Below are 22,554 nucleotides of genomic sequence, written 5' to 3' on the forward strand. Positions count from 1 at the left end.
GACCTGCCAATTATGAGCCAAATCGGTTGGCATATATTATGTCTTCAACTTGTGATTTTACATACTGGAGGAAGACAACGGCTTACCACCTTCAGTGGGACCACGTCTAGTAAAGCATTGTGATGGTTAAACCAACTTTCGAGTTGACGACAGCTTTACTTCATTTATCAAGGCTAGAGATGGTATTATACGGTATTAGCGTCACGTCTGCTTGGGCTGAAAAAATTTTAGAAAGCAATCTTTGAATTAGAGTGTGAACAGCGATTGGTGTAAAATATTCGATCGTAACAGATTTTTATTTTGGCTGGCAACTAGTTTCGGTATATAATTTAGACCATTTTCAGGCCGTAAGTATCAGGATGGCGGCTGGTGGCTGTGGACGGAGCAAGATTCGTAAAAACACGAACGCCAACTGCTCACGTCTGTGTTCTAACTGATCTTGCTCCGTCTACAGCCACCAGTCGCCATCATGGTGCGTACAGCCTGAAGATAGTCTAAATTATAGACTGAAACCACTTGCCAGTGAAAATAAACATCGGTTGTGATCGAGACTGTTTTACTATATTTTAGCCCTGGGGATGAGCAACTTTTTTCCGTTAAGCTATCTGTACTTTATATTTCGTGGATTATTCACAACGATATTTACGAGGTCAAAATTATTCTTCCACTGTGGGAATGGCAGATGTGACGAAGTAAACCTAGCAAGTGTGCATCGCACTCTCTAACTATCCCCGAAAGACAGACACAGAGAGGGAGGGAGACACAAAGACACACAGACACACACACATATACGCAGGCACATACACGGGAGAGAGTGAGAGAGAGAGAGAGAGAGAGAGAGAGAGAGAGAGAGAAGTGCGACACAGCTGTTAGCTTGTTTACACAGCAGCCAGGTTAACTGGAGTGCGCCTAAGAGGCGGTTTCCACAGGGCTCTTTAGCGGCACCGGTTAGCCCGCCCGGCCACTCAAGAGTTCAGAGGCCGGCGTGCCACTTGCGGCTTTAATTGGAGTTGCCGAGGCTTCCATTCCGCAGGTATGCCACAGACGGCATTCCCCGAGGAAGCTCTGACGCTGCCATTTCTGAAATTCCTGCTCGACTCTTACGCAACGAACCCTTCCCTCCAGACAGCTATCTGTAATTAAGATCTCTGACCTGATGGGTACACTTGCAACTTCGTGAAATATGTTATATAGGGACCGCACCTACTCGTCATCATCAATTTCGTCCAAATTTATGGAATAAATAGGGCTTGGCTAGAAATGAAAGCGACAGAAATCGGAGTTCCAGATGGCCAAGGTGTTTTTTGTTTTTTTGTTTTTAGGCAATGGTTGGCGCAGCGAAAATATTACACAACGGTAGCCAGAGGGTAGCTGGATCGAACAATTATTTTAGTTTCAATTTTTTCGTGACTTATACTGCAAATATATCGAAATGCTTAATATATTCTGTTTCTTAATATTTTCAAAAAATGTATGAAAGGGAAAGGCAGTGGAAAATTTGGGATAGCAAATAAATTTACAAGATTGGATTGCAGTTTCAGCACCCACGAGGGCTCCGCAAATAAATTTCCAAGAAGGGATTTATTTAAAGTGTACAGGACTTCGTATCCCATTGCTTTCGTTTTGACCTTCGTGCATTGTTACGCGTGGTTTTCTGCAAAGTGTGAGATGAGAGAGAGCCTTAGATGAATGTAAACCAAGTTAATTTTTCTATAGAAACTTTAAAACAACAGTGCAATTGTAAAATACAGCGTTTATGACACGAGCAGAATGCGGGGAAAATTACTGCTTCCCTTCCTATCAGTATAATACCAAGAAGTGTGAATCACCAACTGTAGAGGATCTAATTTTATATACGAACTTTTCGTGTACTCCTTAAAACATTTTCTTGGAAATTTGCTACCCCAAATTTTCCTTTGCCTTTCCTTTTCGTGGCTGTTATGAAAATATTATGAACAAAAAATGCAATATGATGATGATGAGGTCCCATACTCCGAGGAGCGTAAGGGACGATGCGGGAGACGCGCACCACCGACTAGGCAAGGTCCTAACGGAGGTGGTTTGCCATTGCCTTCCTCCGACCGTAATGGGGATGAATGATGATGAACACGACACAACAACACCCAGTCATCTCGAGGCAGGGAAAATCCCTAACCCCGCCGGGAATCTAACCCGGGATCCAGTGCGCAGGAGTGAAAACGCTACCACAAGACCATGAGCTGCATTCTTCTGGTTTACTTACAGTGTGAGTAACGCAAAAATTGAAAATAAATAATTTCCATTCTGGGAACCGATCCCCCGACCTTCGGATTACCGATCTGTATTATTTCCGCTGAGCTAATAGCTGTCCGGTCAACACACTAACGTAAATGACTCATGCTTCACCCGAGCTGCGCCAAAAATGCTATTTTTTTCTAAACGCTTGGCTATCTGGAAATCCCAGTTTTGTCAGTTTCGTTTTCGACCAAACCCTACACATGTCATGAATTGGGACGAAATACAGTGGGTGATAACGAGAAGGTGAGGTCCCGTTATTACTGCACTAGAAAAATAGAGATATGTATACGAGTGTTGATAATTCTTGTTCAAGGGTGCAGACTGTAGTTTCTTACGAGAATTAGCACTTCAGAACTAGTTGCGTGTAACGGTTGTGGGTTACCTAATCATGAGTTAAGATATGTGAAAAGCACTTTAAGGAGACAAATGTAGTTTAAATGTAACGTTATACAGTTGTAAGCGGTTTCATCTCATATACTAATTATTTTGTGACTGGAGTAAGTGTGAGTGAATCAAGAGCGATGGAACGAACTGGAGAATCATACTCATAACATTTTCCATAAGAAATGGATTAAGTCATGGAGATGCTCTATCAATTGCCCTGTTTAACCTTAGCCTGGAGAAAGTCGTACGAGAGAGAAAAGTTGAAAAGTTTATTGGGCTACGAGTAGAAGGTGACAGGTTTCAGATATTTGATTACGCAGATAACGTAGCGTTAGTGAACGACAGCGAGATCTTGGGGAGTTATACAAAAGGGTCTCCAAAGAAGTAAGAAAAACAAGACTATCCATCAACAACCAAATAATGGAACGTATGCAAATAGGCTTAGCTAAATATGCACAAAGCACTTCACAGTTGACGAAAACTAGTTCAAGTCTGTTGATCAGTTCAGGTACCTGGAAAGTGGATAGAAATACTTTAGAGTCTAAACCCACATGAAATTCTGCGAAAATGAAGATATGCTATGCCGTTATACACTCATTGCCCTCTATAGTTCAGAAAGCTAGCAACCTCTGATTGTTTCCTGATGATGCTGTGGTGTACGCGAAGGTGTAGAAGATGAGTGGCTGTAGGAGGATACAAGACGACTTGGACAAAATTTCTAGTTGGTGTGATAAATGGCAGCTAGCCCTATATGTACAAAATGTAAATTAATGCGGATGAGTAGGAAAAACAAACTACTAATGTTCGGATACAGCATTAGTAGTGTCCCGCTTGACACAGTCACGTCCTATAAATATCTGGGCGTAACGTTGAAGAGTGATATGAGATGGAACTAGCTTGTGAGCATTGTGATAGGGAAGGCGAGTGGTCGCATTCGGTTCATAGGCAGAATGTTGGGAAAGTGTAGTTCATCTGCAAAGACAGCATATAGGACTCTAGTGCGACCTATTCTAGAGTACTGCTCGTGTGTTTGGTATCCATACCATGTCGGATAAAAGGAAGACATTGAAACAATTCAGAAGCGGGCTGCTATATTTGTTACCGGTAGGTTCGAACAACACACAAGTGTTATGGAGATGCTTCGGGAAGTCAAATCTGAATCCCTGGAGGGCAGGCGACGTTCTTTTCGAGGAACACTGCTGAGAACATTTGTAGAATCGGCATTTGAAGCTGACTGTGGAACGAATTTACTGCCGCCAATTTCCACTTCAAGCAATGACTACGAAGGTAAGATACGAGAAACTAGGGCTCGTACTTAGGCATATAGATTGACGCTTTTCGCTCGCTCTATCTGCAAGTGCTACAGGAAAGGAAATGACTAGTAGTAGTACAGGATGCCCTCCACCACGCACCGCACTGTGGCTTGCTGAGTATGTGTATAGATGTAGATACTTGTTCCGAGAACGTTTTACTATCTTTTTAAGCTTTGCCCACAATTGCTGTACGTCCATCACAGTGGAACTAAATTCCATCTCCACTTTCTAGCAGAAACACTCTCCTAGCACTCTTGACTGATTTATTAACTTTGGTAACCATAGTCGCTATGATGACATTATGATCGCTAATCCCCGTCTCCATACTGACGCCATCGATAAGGCCGGTATTACACTATCAAATTTCTTTGTCAAAGATTTGATCAAAGATGTGACCCAATATTCCGTCCAATATATTTGACAAAGATCTTTGATGTAGCGCTACAAGGGGTATTACACTGTCATCAAATTTTTCGTCAAAGTTCAAGATGGCTGACAACAACTTGTTATTAACCGCAGCAGTTCTACGTACTCCAATTGCATTGTGTGCACATGCGGAAAAGAAGTGGGGGAAAAAATGGAACCATACATACGAGGTTGACAGTCTTAAAAGTCCTGGGATTACAACTTGATAATAAATTCAGTTGGGAGGAGCACACCACAGAACTGCAGAAAGGCCTTCACAAATCTGTATTTGCAATTCGAGTGTTAGCAGGCATAGGCAACATAAAAATGAAAAAGCTTGCATACTTTCTGTGGTGTCACTGCCAGACACCACACTTGCTAGGTGGTAGCTTAAATCGGCCGCGGTCCATTAGTACATGTCGGACCCGCGTGTCGCCACTGTGTGATCGCAGACCGAGCGCCACCACACGGCAGGTCTCGAGAGACGTACGAGAACTCGCCCCAGTTGTACGACGACGTTGCTAGCGACTATACGGACGAAGCCTTTGCTCTCATTTGCCGAGAGACAATTAGAATAGCCTTCAGCTAAGTCCAAGTCTACGACCTAGCAAGGCGCCATTAGCCTTACATAGCTTGTATCTTAAGAGTCTCACTTGTATCGCCACAATCTCCAGATGTCTCATCAAGAACGATGTATACAAAGGATGGATTAAAAGATAAGTACCAAAGGAGCTACGTAATTTTCTTTATAGCATTCATTAAGTCTCCTGTTTCAGACCTCACTCCATCCTTCGTGAGTTAGCGCGTGCATCTTGGCCGCCTCTTTCAATTAGTGTGCGTAGTGTTGGCAAGTCTGCCGACACTACACTTTCATTCCATAATGTCATATGGGATAATATTTTGGGGTAAATCTTGAAGTCAAACAAAAGTTTTCAAGGTCCAAAAGCGTGTAATACGTATTATTTGTGGAGTAAATTCACGGACCTCCTGCAGAAACCTCTTCAAAGAACTGGGTATACTAACTACTGCCTCTCACAAGGGAACCTCCCCCTCAGATTTAGTTATAAATTGACACAGTGGATAGGCCTTGAAAAACTGAACACAGATCAATCGAGAAAACAGGAAGAAGTTGTGTGGAACTATGAAAAAATAAGCAAAATATACAAACTGAGTAGTCCATGTGCAAGATAGGCAACATAAAGGAGAATATTAGCTGATGAGCGCCATGGTCTCATGGTTAGAGTGAGCAACTGCGGAACGAAAGGTCCTTGGTGCGAGTCCTCCCTCGAGTGAAAATTTTACTTTCTTTATTTTCGCAAAGTTACGATCTGTCCGTTCATTCACTGACGTCTCTGTTCACTGTAATAAGTTTAGTGTCAGTGTTTTGCGACCGCACCGCAAAACCGTGCGATTAGTAGACGAAAGGACGTGCCTCTCCAATAGGAACCGAAAACATTTGATCGCAAGGTCATAGGTCAACCGATTCCTCCACAGGAAAACACGTCTGATATATTCTTTACGACACTGGTGACGGCATGTGCGTCACATGACAGGAATATGTTGTCGACCCACCTAACTTGCACACTTGGCGAATGGGTAAAAAGATTCTTCTACCTTGCCCGATTTAGGTTTTCTTGTGGATGTGATAATCACTCAAAAAAAAAGTGATGAAAACATAAGAGTTTGTCACATAAACTGCATCAAATGAATGCAACAGTTTCAGAGTCGCACGGTTTTCCCTGTGCTCTGTCAAAACATATGTTTTTTACGTTTTCAAATGTTTCCGTGCGTAGACCGTCAAATTCTGTATATGTCCAAGCAAATCTGAACATGTCCTGGAATTTTGGAGAGCGAAGTTGATTATGTGTGAGTGCCTGAACTTTGATAATTATCTGAAAATAAAAAATTAAAATTTTCACCCGAGAGAAGATTTGAACCAAGGACCTGTCGTTCCACAGCTGCTCACGCTAACCACGGGACTACGGCGCTCGTAAGCCAACACTCTCCTTGATGTTGCCTACCTTGCGCATGGACAACTCAGTTTGTATACTTCGCTTATTTTTTTCATAGTTCCACACAACTTCTTCCTGTTTTCCCGATTGATCTGTTTTCAGTTTTTCAAGGCCTATCCCTGTGCCAACTTATAACTAAATCTGAGGGGGGTGCGATAGGGAGGTTCCCTTGTCAGTATATTTACTTCTTGATGAAATTTGTCGTAAATAATATATCTCTTTTTCCAACAAACAACTCAGTTCATACATACAATACCAGGAACAAAAATGATCTGCACAAGGACTTAAAAGCACTTACTTTAGTTCAAAAAGGGGTCCACTACTCAGGAACACTCGTCTTCAATAATTTGCCAGGAAACAAAAAATTTAGTTAGAAATAAAGATCAGTTTAAAAGGAGCCTGAAAGACTTACTACTGGCCAACTCCTTCTACTCCATTGGCGAAATTTTTAATAGAAACAAATGATGTATTTATTCATACTATTAGTATTGTTATTTCAGCTTAAAAAAATCGACATGTTCCACATCCACGAGGATCTCCTCAGCACGGATCTATGGAACGAAAAACTAATCTAATCTGGGTGAAGCCGTGGGTTTTACGACGACACGATAAAAGCATTCAACAAAACTTGTTACGTAAGCTTACAGTGGAAGACGTCAAGTCGTACATCAATTACTTAAGAATGGATGAGCATACATTTCTGTATGTGCTCAATGAAGTGTATCCTCATATCACAAAGCACAATATTCACTTAAGAACTGCTACATCTTCAGAAGACAGGCTCTCTATAACACTCCGATTCCTTGCTACAGGAGAGGGTTATGTTAGGTTAGGTTAGGTCAGGTTAGGTCTCCAATCTTCTTAATCTATTTTTGTATTCAGGGTGCCTCACGTTGTAAAGCGCCTCATCAGCTTCAGACATCTCTATTAATTTTGTAGTTGTCGGCAAACACCAAACTATTTACCGGCAATGTTTATAAAAACACTACAGACGACAGAACGCTGCAGCGATGCTAGCGCTCCATGTGGTAACATGTCACATTGCAGTGAACAGAAGACAAGCGGTTTCTTTGATCAAATATACAGCGAGGCCCTAGATTTGATCAAATATTGGACGACATTTGACAAAGTCCCTATTACACTATCAAATATCTTTGACAAAGATATTGGACAAAGATATTGGACAAAGAAATTTGATAGTGTAATACGGGCCTAAGACCCGGCCAATTTGTAGCTACAAGGTGTGAGATATTTCCATCTCAGGGCTTACTACGTTGGGTTTTATCTTCGTTGAACAGTTACCCACTATTTCGAGCTCAGCTTACAACGACTGTCTACATTCCTTTTAGTTCTTCAGGTTGTTCGCTACGATAGCGTCTTTGCTAGTTACAATTTTGTATTCTTCACTATCCATTTGGGACCCCTGTAACAGCAGTGTCTAATTTGAATAAAAAAACATTACTCAGGAGACCTTCAGAGCACAGAGGTGCATAAACATAAATGTACGTGAAGTAACATCATACTTTACATACATATTTGAGGGACAGTCCCTTTGTAGCAGGATATGCTCGGCAATTCTGTAATAATTGATGAACAATAAGCATTGTCATTATCTAAAAATTACAGTCATGGATCACATCACTTTCTAAACTCACTGTTGTGGTGAACAAAGGAAATAATTACTGTTTAGTAAACGAATCTCGCACCTAATTCAACACATTTTCCGTACGAGAATAATCAGGATGTGAATTTCGACGAAAGAAGAAATCAACACCATTAGAAACAACGATGTTGTACGTATACGAGGTTCTCTTTGTTGGCTTTATTGGGGACCTCAGACGACAAAGAAATCTGCTGCATGTGACAATAACGACTCTACACAGAATAATTCGAGAAATTTCTGAGAACAGGTACACTGGTGCTATCATTGTGGTCCATGAGTTCTCTCTAATCGTTGTGCGTCTGATGGTACAGTTCCTCTTGCTCCTGACATCGGCTCATCACCAGTCGTTTCTACGGCCAAACCACTATTTTTCCAACAAACATTTACTGCCGAACGATTTCTCATATTCCAACGATTGAGTCATTGTGGACAACTCGCCAAATCTGTAGTCATTTTACATTGTCGATACCGTATTTATCTACCATTAACTGTGCTGCCATCTCGGTTTAGGGTTTGTGTGGATTCTCTAAGTAATGTAAGAAAAATATCAGGCTGTTTCCTTTTTACAACTTCATATCTTTTACATTTTAGCTTGTACTTCACGTATAATGACATCGTCGTCAATGGGACGATACGCCCTTATCTGTCTCCGTATACCTTCCCACTTGAAAGGTGTTCTTATTTTATTTACTTATTCGTTGTCGTTGTATTGGACCTCTGTGACATGATATAATAATAATAATAGTAATAAAAATAATAAATGAAGTTGGAAAATCAGCGACAAACAACCAAGAAAACCGTGAAATATTAACAAGCTATTTCAAGAAGTTGTTAAATTGTGATGAACCAAGAGCAAACTTTCTAGAACAAAATCAGGGCTGCACTAACAAAAAGTCAGATTTCCCCAGCATGGCTGAAATCTAAAATATCATAAATGATTTGAAAAATGATGAGGCCCCCGGGGGAGATTCGGTAACTGTCGTAACGTGAAAAATTCCAGGTGCTGGAAGTATTTTATTATGTAATTCATATTATCTGCTGACGATAACGTATAAAAGATTGGCATGTACGAGGGCAGTACGTGGCTCACTCTTGTCGATTGAAATGTCTTAGTTTTATAACATAATTTTAAGTAGAACTTCATTTATATTTGGATTATACATAACATTTAGTTCCTACAACAATTTATTGGTGATTCGATTTTTTTGACTTGTTTGGTACTAGAGAGATAAATCACTTTCTGCTCGTGTTAACGTAAGTGAGTGGCTGCAATATGTAGTCGTTCTTCCGTTTTCCTGCTTCGATTACATGCATATACTAACATTTATTGACTGATATGAGTATACTTCCTACATGATGTGGGGTGGGCGAGGGTACTTCATTAAACTCATCCATCACCCTTGATAAGTGAACCTTTATTTTGCTCTTATTTCATCATTTTAATTACATCAAATGCCAGAGTGATTGTGCTGTTGCAGCACGGGATATCAGGTGCAATTAAAAGACTGTTATTTTAATACTGAATTACTTCACACAGACACATAAAATATTAATTAATTCAAAAGCGTTCACCACAGAGCTTTTTTAACCTTTACTTTTAGAATGTGGTTGATATGCATCATAATATTATTTTGACGATTTTTAATTTTAAGTTAAAAGTCGATGTTTTTATTTTTTAATGTCATCCATTTTGTTGTTCACTTGCAACCTCTGTTGAGCACGATACTTGTAAATAGATTGCGTACCAAAATAAATGGTGTGAAACATAATAATATTTTATATTTGAGTCAGGTAAGCAATAATGAACTGCTGAAAAATTGTTTATCACAAACCTTAACCTGCAGAGTTCCTTTCTTATCTGAAACGTTGAAAATTTGCCGTTACAGTCACGAGTTTCAACACTGATTTTCTTTTATGGATTCTAAATCTCAGTGGACTGTTGTGGTATGTTGCAGTTATGGTTGAGTAAGATTTGAATAGAACTGAAGTCAGAGTCGGTTGTTAGCTGTCGGATTTCGTGCTATAAATAACTACTATACGTTGTTTCGTATAGCAGGTCTTGACGTAGGTGCAATTACAGTATTTTCAGAACTTTAATGAGTACCTATCTGTATTGAGATAATGCATCCGTTGTTTGGCGGGATGAGTTACTTTCGAGGCACAGTACAGAATACGATTTACAGTAGTCCATCCGAATATTATAGCACTGGAATTCATCACATTCTCGTTTTAGGAGAATCTTTCAAGACTTTCTGTTGCATATAGAATTTTTTTGTTAATATATTTCACTCATTGCACGACGTGTTCCATGCATGGGCCTTGTGTCCGTCATGTTGGTCATAATTGTGCTTTAAATGCAGTTACATATTTTGTTATTAGAAAATTCTAAGGTTTATTCGTGATGTCTTGCCACTACTTTAAAATTCTGATATCTTTACGGCTGACGCTCACTTTGCGGTCGTCAACAAGCTATCTAATATAATATTGTGAACTCTCTTTGTTCAACAGAGATTTCAGTTTTCCTGAATTATTGTTGCAATCAACAAATACACTGCAAAACTTCGGGGCGTGGCATGTTTCATCTACACTCTAAGGAGAAAAAAAGGAGAAAAAAAGAACTATGTACCACGAACTAATTATACCTGTTCTGTTGTTGTGGTCTTCAGTCCTGAGACTGATTTGATGCAGCTCTCCATGCTACTCTATCCTGTGCAAGCTTCTTCATCTCCCAGTACCTACTGCAGCCTACATCCTTCTGAATCTGCTTAGTGTATTCACCTCTTGGTCTCCCTCTATGATTTTTACCCTCCACGCTGCCCTCCAATACTTAATTGGTGATCCCTCGATGTCTCAGAACATGTCCTATCAACCGATCCCTTCTTCTAGTCAAGTTGTGCCACAAGCTCCTCTTCTCCCCAATTCTATTCAATACCTCCTCATTAGTTATGTGATCTACCCATGTAATCTTCAGCATTCCTCTGTAGCACCACATTTCGAAAGCTTCTATTCTCTTCTTGTCTAAACTATTTATCGTCGTTTCACTTCCATACGTGGCTACACTCCATACAAATACTTTCAGAAACGACTTCCTGACACTTAAATCTATACTCGATGTTAACAAATTTCTCTTCTTCAGAAACGCTTTCCTTCCCATTGCCAGTCTACATTTTATATCCTATCTACTTCGACCATCATCAGTTATTTTGCTCCCCAAACAGCAAAACTCCTTTACTACTTTAAGTGTCTCATTTCTTAATCTAATTCCCTCAGCATCACCCGACTTAATTCGACTACATTCCATTATCCTCGTTTTGCTTTTGTTGATGTTCATCTTATACCCTCTTTTGAAGACACTGTCCATTCCGTTCAACTGCTCTTCCAAGTCCTTTGCTGTCTCTGACCGAATTACAATGTCATCGGCGAACCTCAAAGTTTTTATTTCTTCTCCATGGATTTTAATACCTACTCCGAACTTTTCTTTTGTTTCCTTTATTGCTTGCTCAATATACAGATTGAATAACATCGGGGATAGGCTACAACCCTGTCTCACTCCCTTCCCAACGACTGCTTCCCTTTCATACCCATCGACTCTTATAACTGCCATCTGCTTTCTGTACAAATTGTAAATAGCCTTTCACTCCCTGTATTTTACCCCTGCCACCTTCAGAAGGTGGCAATTATACCTAGGAGAGGGAAATCAGAGAGATCGGTAGGTGTGATGTACATGTACTGAGGGGTACCCCTGCTGTGAGGCACTATGTTATTTATCCTAACTGTGCATCATGATCAGAGAGCATTTGTTACTGGGTAAACAGTTATTTTCTAGCTCTGAGCTTCACTATGAAAACATTATCGATTAGGGTCCTGCTGTCTTTATCTATCCATGTTGGAAAGTTAATTACTGAGATCAATTTGTACGGTCAAAATAAGGTTTCCAGGTCAATTTTCGTAGCAGAATATCTTAGAAAATGTATGTTGAACTCACCACAAACTAGTAACTGACTGCTGTTGTCTGACTTATAGCACAGTAAGGAATCCAGATCCAGGTTCCTCATAAACAGTTCAAAATTTCGCATTGGTGACCTATATAAGGTAACAGTTGAAAGTCAACTATTCTTCACTATTAATTCAAAAGCATACACTTCTACACTGATCAGCCAGTATATTATGACCACCGATAAACTATTGCCATAAGACCGTCCAGGCGATAGCTGCGTAACCTGGCGGGGAATGACTGCTAGTCTGACGCACACGTGGTGGGCGTGTTGTAGAATAGGGAAGGCGCGAGATATATCTGAGTTTGACCTAGGGCAGATTGTAATGGCCCAGAGAGTCGCCACGAGCACTTCGGAAACTTCGAGTAGGGCTGCGGCGAATGTCTTCAACACTTGACGAAATCCAGGTGAAACCACATCCAGACGTCGTGGAGTTGGGCAGCCACCCCTAATAGCAGATGATGGACATCGTAGGCTGGGCAGACTGGTAAAACAGGACAGGTGGAGAACTGTGACGGAACTAACATCAGACTTAAATGCTGGGCAGAGTACAGTGTGTTTGAACACACAGTGCACCGAACTCTCATAGCGATGGGTCTCCGCAGCCGACGACTCATGTATGTGCCAATGTTAACACCACAACATAAGCAACTACGACTGAAATGGACACTTGACCACCGGCAATGAACGTTGGTGCAGTGGCGTAGCGTTGCGTGGTCTAACGAACATCGATACCTTCTTCATCATGCCCATGGGAGGTCAAGAATGCTTCGTCTTCCAGACAAAAAGTCTTTGACACCTGTACTGCCCGACAATATAAAATGGTGCAAGCTGTTCAAGATTCTGAAAAAAGTAGGGGTAAGCTATAGGGAGAGAGGGGTCATATACAATATGTACAACAACCAAGAGGGAATAATAAGAGTGGACAATCAAGAACGAAGTGCTCGTGTTAAGAAGGGTGTAAGACAAGGCTGTAGCCTTTCGCCCCTACTCTTCAATCTGCACATCGAGGAAGCAATGATGGAAATAAAAGAAAGTTCAGGAGTGGAATTAAAATACAAGGTCAAAGGATATCAATGATACGATTCGCTGATGACATTGCTATCTTGAGTGAAAGTGAAGAAGAATTAAATGATCTGCTGAACGGAATGAACAGTCTAATGAGTACACAGTATGGTCTGAGAGTAAATCGGGGAAAGACGAAGGTAATGAGAAGTAGTAGAAATGAGAACAGCGAGAAACTTAACATCAGGATTGATGGTCACGAAGTCAATGAAGTTAAGGAATTCTGCTACCTAGGCAGTAAAATAACCAATGACGGACGGAGCAAGGAGGACATCAAAAGCAGACTTGCTATGGCAAGAAAGGCATTTCTGGCCAAGAGAAGTCTACTAATATCAAATACCGGCCTTAATTTGAGGAAGAAATTTCTGAGGATGTACGTCTGGAGTACAGCATTGTATGGTAGTGAAACATGGACTGTGGGAAAACCGGAACAGAAGAGAATCGAAGCATTTGAGATGTGGTGATATAGACGAATGTTGAAAATTAGGTGGACTGATAAGGTAAGGAATGAGGAGGTTCTGCGCAGAATCGGAGAGGAAAGGAATATGTGGAAAACACTGATAAGGAGAAGGGACAGGATGATAGGACATCTGTTAAGACATGAGGGAATGACTTCCATGGTACTAGAGGGAGCTTTAGAGGGCAAAAACTGTAGAGGAAGACAGAGATTGGAATACGTCAAGTAAATAATTGAGGACGTAGGTTGCAAGTGCTACTCTGAGATGAAGAGGTTGGCACAGGAAAGGAATTCGTGGCGGGCCGCATCAAACCAGTCAGTAGATTGATGACCAAAAAAAAAAAAACTGCCGACGGAAACAAGCTGGCGGCGGCTCCATTATGTTCTGGTGAACATCCACGTGAGCATCGATGGGTCCAGTGGAGCTCATGCAAGGCACCATAACGATCAACGAGTATGGTACACTGGTTCCAAACCACGTGTACCCCTCCATGACGATCATTTTTTCCGACAGCAGTGGCATTTTTCAGCAAGATGATGCACCGTGTCACAGGGCGAGGAATGTGATGGAGTGGTTTGAGGAACATATTGGCGAATTCTAGTTGATGTTCTGGGTCCCCAACTCGCAAGATCTGAACTAAGTCGAACACATCTGGGATATGATTGAAGCGGCGTCAGAGCTCATCGCCACCTTCCCGGAATGTATTGGAATTAGGTGACTTGTTCGCGCAGATGTCAACTCAATCCAGCGACCTACCACGGCCTTATGGCTTCCATGGCACGTCGCGTCGCCGCTGTTATCAGCGCCAAAGGTGGATACCCCTGCTATTAAGTAGGTGGTCATAACGATCTGGCATGTCAGTCTATGTACTGACAATACAAAATTTATTTGTCTCAATATTTTTGAATCTGAGTTCTGTCTTAATATGTATAACAACTTCTCGTTTTACCATATGAGTTCTGCATGAGTAAGTTGCTAGAGTGTAATCTTTTATACGTAAATTATCAAACCTTCTGGTTGTGTGGAGCTCGGATAGGTATGTGATGTTTATCTTTTGAGAGGTCTCTAAATTTTCCAGACAGACAAGAAGCTCTTCTACCTTATTACTCAATCTTTTAATATTTTGAAGAAGTAAGCTAACCTCCTCCATGGATTAATACCTACTCCATGGAGAAGGTTAGCTTACTTCTTCAAAATATTAAAGGATGGAACAGAGGTTCGCCGATGACATTGTAATTCTGTCAAAGACAGCAAAGGACTTGGAAGAGCAGTTGAACGGAATGGACAGTGTCTTGAAAGGATATAAGATGAACATCAACAAAAGCAAAACGAGGACAATACAATGTAGTCGAATTAAGTCGGGTGATGCTGAAAGAATTAGATTAGGAAAAGAGACAGTTATAGTAGTAAATGAGTTTGGTATTTTGGGAGCAAAATAACTGATGATGGTCGAAGTAGAGAGGATATAAAATGTAGACTGGAAATGGCAAGGAAAGCGTTTCTGAAGAAGAGAAATTTGTTAACATCGAGTATAGATTTGTCAGGAAGTCGTTTCTGAAAGTATTTGTATGGAGTGGAACATGGATGACAAATAGTTTGGACAAGAAGAGAATAGAAGCTTCTGAAATGTGGCGCTACAGAGGAATGCTGAAGATTAGCTGGGTAGATCACATAACTAATGAGGAGTTATTGAATAGAATTGGGGAGAAGAGAAATTTGTGGCACAACTTGACTAGAAGAAGGGATCGGTTGGTAGGACATATTCTGAGGCATCAAGGGATTACCAATTTAGTATTGGAGGGCAGCGTGGAGGGTAAAAATCGTAGAGGGAGACCAAGAGATGAATACACTAAGCAGATTCAGAAGGATGTAGGTTGCAATAGGTACTGGGAGATCTAGAAGTTTGCACAGGATAGAGTAGCATGGAGAGCTGCATCAAACCAGTCTCTGGACTGAAGACCACAACAACAACAAGAACCTAACCTTACTTTTCTGTGCACTGTTAACCTTTTTGCGCGGCTATCCTGTTATTTTGACTTCTTTTAAAACTAAGTGCCTAAATCCTGATTCTAACCTAAAAACGGTGCCTCAGTGACACGGATAACCACAGAGATCTTGCTTTATCTGCAAGAAGCACAACCAACCTATCTTTCCCTCATCTATTCAGTTATAGGCTATGTCTAGTACATCAACGTCTCCCAATTGTAGCAACAAGCACTGCACTCATATGAGATTTTATTTCTGTAAGCAGCAACCTGCTGAGCTCATTGTTCACATGGCTCAAAGTAGTGTTAACCCAGAGCTGGCCATGGAGCTGTAGGACTTGCACAAAACACATTTCTGTGTGTAGTTGTTACTTCTCTTTCATACGGGTCATCCCTAATACTGTAATCACTTTCCTTAGACTGTTTCCTGCTCCACCTACAATAATATCCTGATCCTCTTTGCAAAAACTTTTGCACAAATTCCCTATGTCCCCTGTCACCTGGCTAAGACGCATTTGGCTTCACAATACTTGTGACCTGGTAGCCTGCTCCTAATTTGTCCTGTATTATCTGGCCTACATCCCTCCCATGGCTATTACCTACAGGCAAGATTCTTTTCTTCCTACTCTCTTTCGGTACCCACCTACATCGAGATTCAGTGCGAGACGTCTGCTCTACCCTACTGTGACCTGTGGCTGTAGGGGGCTCTTCCCCTTCAGGTAATAAGTCAGATTCATTCGATACTGTTAGCACAAATGCAGATGAAGCTGCAAGCTTTTCTCCTTTCGCCCATTGCTTGTTATCTTTACCCAGTTCCCAAGATTTTTTCTCCCTTTAACCTACCTAGTTCAAATTTCGCGTGTTGTAATTCAGCCTGAAGGGCACATATCTTTGCCTCCTGGTCAGTGATTCTCTTGACTATTTTGCAAAGCCTACAGTTCCGTGGGAGAGCATCGCCGAGTTCCCCATTCGGTTTCCCACTGTGGTCACCCACGAGAAATTCCAACCAGTCTACACATATCACTTCCCCTGTGATTATCCTACTGTAAATTCCACACTTATCACGCACTGAAGCACAGATTACACGAATAAAAATATAATCCAATCACTTAAAACACTTTACTCTAGTCGGATTTCCTTTATTTATGAGCCGCAAAAATTAGGCCTACAAGTTAGCACTTCAGGTGCATGATATAACGCGGAAAGTTCATTATTTTCGTTTACAACGATAAATCTTCACTCAACCAACTTCAGTATCTGTTAATTAATCACAATAGAATATAACTTTTAATGTAACTTCAATGTACGCGGACTGTATTTAAACAAACTACTAATGCGAAATTTTCTGAATCAAACAACTTAATGTTTACGAAACTTTCCGGAAATATGAACTTAATAATGAATGGCCACGCTCTGTTCAAATTGTTGGACAGAAAAACAGAATAATTAAGTGAACGTTGCTGTAACGCAAACAAAAATATTGCTGAAACCCGATCTTACGATCTTTTCGTGTTTTCTGTACCAATGCATTTGGAAAAATGACACCTTTAATACTAAACATAAAAAATTCGTTATATACGTATTTAATGAATAATTTGTACTAAACTAACTATTATTACATTCCAAATAACTTATCTTTAACACAGTGCAAAAGTCGAACTCTGCACTTGGCGCAGGGTTTCTACGCGTATAACTACGTTGTAAATAACCTTTTGCTCCCTGCATTTTATCCCTGCTACCTTCCGAATTTCGAAAAGCGTATTACAGTTAATATTAACATGTTTTCTCTAAATCTATAAATGCTATAAATGTAAGTTTGCTTTTCTTCAATCTATCTTGTACGATAATTCATGGGGTCAGTATTGTATCTTCCCCGAGGTCAGCGTCAACCCATTATCTCATTCTTCTGCAAACACATAGGAACTTCAGAAAGTAACTTACACCACATGTCGTCACACGCTAAGACCACTGAGCAACGCGAGGGGGTGCGTTGTCAGAAGAGAGTACATTTTCCGAATTTCTGCAGAGACAGTTCAGCAACTGTACGTACGGCAGGTGCATCACAGTTTGCGACTGAAATGACACGGCGATTGTAAAAATATTCCAGAGACGAAGTACGCAGGGCGGTACGAATCTTGTGGGCAAAAACGTCTAAATAGCGCACAGATCCATCGTGAAATTCTGGGGACGTAAGGACTAAATCCAGTGTTGTGTCCAGTCATAGTGAAACGGTGCTAACAGTTCGCCCAAGGCCACACAGACGTGGGTGATGTTGATCAACCATACATTCCAGATCTTGAGACATGCGATTTCCATTTTTTCTGCAAGATGAAACAGCGTCTGGAGAAGGGGGGGTGGGAAATGTTTTCCAAGGATGAGAACGTTCACACAGCGGTCTTCGAATGGCTTCGTCGCCAAGGAGCGAACTTGCGTTGTCGAGGAACTGAACTAGTGGTAGAACGTTTCGACCGTTGTCTTTAGAGAATTACTGATTAGAAAACCGTCATTTATCTGTGTCAGTTTAAAGTTCAGTGGAGCACTGAACAAAAATAATAATGTGTAACTTTCTTGTGGAAGTCCACTCATAATTGGTGTCAGTATTTTGCAACCATGACTCATCGCACTTATAGTGGTCTAGGGCTGGCGTCTCTCATTAGTAATCGAAACGTCCTCGGTCCCGGGCTCGAACCCCCACACCACTTAACTTTTGAATAATAATCAGCATTGGTGGCCGAAGACGTCCGGTATAAGACGTCACCCTTGTTCTGGTAACGGCCTTGTCGAAGAGGGCGGAGGAACGGGCAGAGGTTCAAGGGACTCTCTTGCCCTTGGGGTGGGAAACCTAAAAGCGGAAGAATCAGCATTGATCAACGGCATGAGGATGGAGAAGGCAATGGAAACCACTACACAGAAGACACATAATGTGTACCTATATTAAAATGTGCTCCGTAATTGAAGAAGTGTTATGATGATCTCTCCATTGGCAAAACATTCCGGTATAGTCCTCCACCCTGCTGTCCAGGGAGGGACTGCCAAGGGGGAGATGACCATGAGAAAAAGATTGAATAACCAACGAAAGAATAACGTTCTATGAGTCGGGGCGTGGAGTGAGAGAAGCTTGAAGAATGTGAGAAGCTTGAACGTGATACGGTAGCTAGAGAATCTGAAAAGGGAAATGCAACAGCTCAATTTAGATGTAGTTGGGGGTCAGTGAAGTGAAATGGAAAGAAGAAAAGGATTTCTGGTCAGATGAGTATAGGAGAATATCAGCAACAGCAGAAAATAGAATAACGGCAGTAAGATGCGTTGTGAGTAGGGATATAAGGCAGAGAATGGGTTACTGTGAACAGTTGAGTGATAGGTTTGTTCTCATCAGAATCGACAGCAAACCATCACCGACAACGGTAGTTCAGGTATACGTGTCAACGTCTCAGACTGAAGATGAAGAGATGGAGAAAGTATATGAGGATACTGAAAGGGTAATTCAGCAAATAAAAAATCTAATAAAATAAAACAAAAAAAATAAAAATCTAATAGTCACGGAGAACCGGAATGCGTTTGTAGGGGAAGGAGTAGAAGAGAAGGTTACGGGCGACTGTGGACTTGGAACAATGAATGAGAGAGGAGAAAGACTAATTGAATTCTCTAACAATTTTCAACTAGTAATAGCGAATACTCTGCTCAAGAACCACAAGAGGAGGAGGCAAACTTGAGAAAGGCTGGGGCACACGGGAAGGTTTCGGACAGAATACATCATGGTCAGATAGAGATTCCGAAATCACTTACTGATTTGTAAAGCGCACCTAGGAGCAGATATAGACTCAGATCACACTGTAGTAGTGATGAATAGTAGCCTGTAGTTTAAGAGATCAGCCAGGAAGAATCAAAATATGCAATGAAGTGGGTTACGGAAGCACTAAGGAATGACGAGATACGCTTGAAATTCTCTAAGGCCGTATATACTGCAATAAGGAATATGTCAGTAGACAGTACAAATAAAGACAAATGGACAGTTCTAAAAAAGGCACAGAAGTTGGAAAGAAAAACACATGTACAAAGAAGGTAACAATGAAAAACCATCGGTAACATAAGAAATGCTTCAAGTGATCCATGAAAATGGAAATACAAAAATGTTCCGGGAAATCCAGAAATATAGAAATACAAGTCTCTGAGGAATGAAATAAACAGGAAGTGCAGGGAAGCTAACACGAAATGGCCGTTGAAAATTGTGAAGAAATCGCAAAAAGAAATGATTGTCGGAAGAACTGACTCAACACATAGGAAAGTCAAAACAATATTCGGTGAAATTAAAAGCAAGGGTGCTAATATTAAGAGTGCAACGGGAATTCCATCCTCCAGAGGAGCGAGCGGATAGATGGGAAGAATTAATTAAAGGCCTATTTAGGGGGAAGATCTGTCTGATAGAAGAAGAAACAGGAGTCGTTTTAGAAGAGGTAGGGGATCAAGTATTAGAACCAGAATTTAAAAGAGTTTTATAAGACTTAAGATCAAATAAGAGAAGGGATAGGTAACATTTCATTGGGGGAAGTGGCAACAAAACGATACGTTGGTGTGTAGAATGTATGAGTCTGTCTTTCGGAAAAATGTCATCCCCACAATTCCGAAGACTGCAAAGACTGATAAGTGAGACAATCAAGACAGGTTATAGGATCTGCCGACCTGGAAGAAAGCGTTCGACAATGTCAAATGGTGCAAGATGTTCGAAATACTTAGGAAAATAGGGGTAAGCTGTAGGGAGAGACCGGTAATATATAACCTGTACAAGAGCAAAAGGGTATCATAAGAGTGGAAGATCAAGAACTAAGAGCTTGGATTAAAAAGGGCGTGAGACATGTATGTAGTCTTTCGCTCCTGCTGTTCAATATATATATCGAAGAAGCGATGATGGAAATAACAGAAAGATTCAGGAGTGGAGCTAAAATTCAAGGTGAAAGGATATCAATGATATGATTCTCTGATGACATTGCTCTCCTCAGTGTAAGAGATGAATTACATTATGTGTTGAATGGAAGAAACAATCTAATGTCCGCGCGGGATTAGCCGAGCGGTCTGAGGCGCTGCAGTCATGGACTGTGCGGCTGGTACCGACGGAGGTTCGAGTCCTCCCTCGGGCATGGGTGTGTGTGTTTGTCCTTAGGATAATTTAGGTTAAGTACATGTAAGCTTAGGGACTGATGACCTTAGCAGTTAAGTCCCATAAGACTTCACACACATTTGAACAATCTAATGAGTGCAGAATGTGAGAAATAGCAGAAATGAAAACAGCGAGAAAATTAACATCAGGATTGATGGTCACGAAGTAGATGAAGTTAAGGAATTCTACTATCTAGGCAGCAAACTAACCAATGACGGACGGAGCTAGGGGGACATAGAAAGGAGACTTAACACTGGCAAAAATGGCATTCCTGGCCAAGAGAAATCTACTAGTAGCAAACGTAGGCCTTAATTTGAGGAATAAATTTCTGAGAATGAGCTTTTGGAGCACAGAATTGTGTGATACTGAAAAACCGACTGTGGGAAAACCAGAGCAGAAGAGAACTGAAGAATTCGAGATGCGGTGCTACAGACGGTTGAAAATTAGTTCGACTGATAAGGAAGGGAATGAGGAGGATCTGTGCAGTATCGGAGAGGAAGGGAATGTGTGGAAAGCAATGAAGAAGGGACAGGATGATAGGACATATGTTAAGATATCAGGACATAACTTCCATGGTACTAGAAGGAGCTGTAGAGGCTAAAAACTGCAGGGAAAGACAGAAATTGGAATACGTCCAGCAAATAACGAGGAAGTAGGCAGCATGTGAGATGAAGAGGTTGTCACAGGAGAGGAATTCTTGGCGTGCCGCATCAAACCAGTCAGAAGACAGATGACTCAAAAAAAAAAATAATAATAAATAAATAAAATAAAATAAAAAGAATTATGACATTCTTCTTCAAATCTGGATGTATTCCGTCTGTCTCATATATCTTGCATACTAGGTGGAATAGTTTTAGAATGGCTGGATCTGCCGAGGATCTCAATAACCCACATAAGTTTAATGCCAAACCTCTACTCATGTTCAGGAAAGATTGGTGTATTTCGAGAGAAGTATACTTAAATCGAGTCTTACCAGTAATTGATGTACCACAGGAATAGGAGTCAGTAAATCTGGTAGAATGCTCCATATTTTTGAGTTTACATATTGATGGAAATATGTCTACATCTCCATTATTACCCTGCAATTCACAAAAAAGTGTCTGGCTGAGGGTTCATCGAACAACCATCAAGCTATTTCTCTCTCGGTCCACTCTCCAAAGGTGCGTGGGAAAAATGAGCACTTAAATCTTCCTGTGCGAGCTCTGATTTCTCTTATTTTATCATGATGAGCATTTCTTCCTATGTAGGTGGGTGGCAATAAAATATTTTGGCAATAAAAGGAGAAAGTTGTTGATTGAAATTTCACGAGAAGATACTGCCACAACGAAAAACGCCTTTGTTTTAATGACTGCCGCTCAATTCATGTATCGTGTCCGTGGTACTCTCTCCCCTATTTTGCAATCTTGCAAAACGATCTGGCGTTCTTTGAACTTCTTCGGTATCCTCCGTCGATCCTAATTGATGCGGATCCCAAACCGCAAGGTAGTACTCCAGAAGAGGGGAGAAAAGCGTAATGTAAGCAGTCTCGTTAGTATACATGTGACATTTTCCAACTGTTCTGCCTATGAATCGCAGTCTTTGGTTTGTATTCCCCACAACACTATGTGATCGTTCCAATTCAAGTTATTCGTAATTGTCATCCTTAAGTATTTAGTTGAATTTACAGATTTTAGACTTGTGTGATTTATTGTGTAACCGAAATTTAGCGGATTCTTTACGAGGGATGACCTCACACTTTCATTATATAGTGTCAACTGCGACTCTTCGCACCATACAGGTATCTTGTCAAAATCATTTTGTAATTAGTTTTCACCGTCTGCTGAATTTACAAGACGGCAAATG

Source organism: Schistocerca nitens, chromosome 5 (assembly GCF_023898315.1).
Source record: "Schistocerca nitens isolate TAMUIC-IGC-003100 chromosome 5, iqSchNite1.1, whole genome shotgun sequence".
NCBI classification, from domain to species: Eukaryota; Metazoa; Arthropoda; class Insecta; order Orthoptera; family Acrididae; genus Schistocerca; species Schistocerca nitens.